The sequence below is a fragment of the Harmonia axyridis genome, chromosome 2 (assembly GCF_914767665.1).
Source record: "Harmonia axyridis chromosome 2, icHarAxyr1.1, whole genome shotgun sequence".
NCBI lineage: Eukaryota > Metazoa > Arthropoda > Insecta > Coleoptera > Coccinellidae > Harmonia > Harmonia axyridis.
Genome location: NC_059502.1, coordinates 47,539,137 through 47,541,241, shown reverse-complemented (window position 1 = coordinate 47,541,241; position 2,105 = coordinate 47,539,137).

The window sequence follows — 2,105 nt, the reverse complement described above, 5'->3', positions numbered from 1 at the left end:
TCGAATAAAAACAAAGTTTTTTAAGCTTGGAATGGACAACTGGAAAACAAACATCAAGCTTTCCACGCCAAACATAAAAATCAGGCTGATTCCAATTAAGAAGGAAATTTTCCAAGGAGACTTCTTGAGCCTTTGTGGTTCTGCTTGGCGCTGAACCCACTCTCTAAACAACTGAACGCTACTGCTAAGCGTTTCAATATAAGAGGAAATAATAATACTACCACCCTCAATCGATTGCTGTACATGGATGATTTGAAACTGATAACAGGCAATAAGAACCACCTATGAATTATGGTCAAACTAGTGGAAAATTATTCGAAAGATCTAGGTATGGAATTCGGATTCGGCTCATGTCGTACTCTCAGTGTAGTGCGGGTAAGAATTCAAGATGAACCGATCACTCTCGCAAATGGACAGCAAATAGAAGCAATAAAGTCGGATGATCTTTATGAATATCTTGGAATTAAACAGAACCGACGAATGACCCACCAAAGAATGAAGCAAGACTTAACGACTGAATTCATTGGGAGAAACAAAGAAATCATAAAAACAAACCTCAACAGCAGGAACATGACGAGAGCCATCAACACATATGCAGGTTCAATTCTAACATACTCATTCGGTAGAGTTCCATGGAGCATAATATTCATCGAAAATTTGCAACGTAAAATGAAAACGTTGATGACAAAAGCAAACAAGCACCATCCGAAAAACAGCATTGAGAGGACTACACTGCCGGGAAATAAAGGAGGCAGGTGTCTAACGGACATCATGGAACTTGCTAGTGGGCAGATAGAAAGCCTACGGGAATACTTCAGAGATCAAGCAAGTACATCAAAGTTCTACAAAATATTGTGTGAAGCAGACGAAACAACACCTTTATAACTTCACAAGGAGCAATATTCATACAACCATCAGACAATCCAAGAAAAACTGCAAAGATGGAGAGAGAAGCCCCTGCATGGAAGACATATCAACGAGGTGAACCAGGATAATGTCGACATTGAAGCGTCGACCTATTGCCTTACATCAGGTGCAATGTACCCAGAAACGGACGGTTTTCTTTTAGCCATCCATGATCAAGGGATCTCAACTAGAAATTACTGCAGGTATATCATGAAGGATCGTACTATTACTGGCGATCGATGCTGATATGGGTATCCAACAAATGAGACAATTCAACATATCACGGGAGGATGTCAAATGTTAGCAGGAAATAAATATAAAGGGAGACAAGATGTAGTAAGAAAGATACTACACCAAGAATTGGCAACCATATTGAAACCAATTCATTCTGAAAAAATGCCATATTACAAGGAGCGACCGGGGACCATCCTGGAAAACGAACGCTATAAGCTGTACAGGGATCGTACAGTTTTGACTGATAAAACAGTCCCTCACAATAGACCAGATATATAACTAGTCGATAAACATCAAAAGACAGTATTACTCGTCGAGGTAGCAATATCAAATAACAACAACCTGCGTGAATAGGAGATCGAAAAAATCAACGAAAACTATTCCAATTATTATCTCAACAACTGAAATAGTGCCCAAAAATGTCCAGAGGAATATCAAGCAACGGGACTTAGTGACTATATATGTAATATAATTCAAAAAGCTGTTCTGCAAGGACGGTGAGGAAATTCCTAGGAAGCAAAGGACAGGTCCAAGGATCACGTGTGAGAGGACCAGAAGTTCGACGAGAACTAGGGTGACAACAAGAACCGGACACGACCGAGCTCTACCCTCCTGATATTTTAAATATCTGGGATTGAGTGAATGTCTTTTTAGCGGGGAGTGAGAGGCCGACGGCGAGGAGAAGTACTAGGCGTATAGGCAAAAGTCGGGGATAATAATAATAAATGGGTAGCGGTAGGAAATCCCTAGCGATTCACCTTTCAGGAGAGTTGAATCGACTCCTGCCCACCGCAGATTGAGGAGCTCCCTGACCCAGGAAGCGGAAACCTGTCGAAGGGTCCCGTCCAGGGTAACGGACGAAGCCGTGTGGACAACAGCTCAAGAATTCTCCCACCGTAGTTCTGCGGATCGTAAAAAGCGATCAAAGGCCATCTCCCCCCGACACGGAGGAACCCATGAATGAA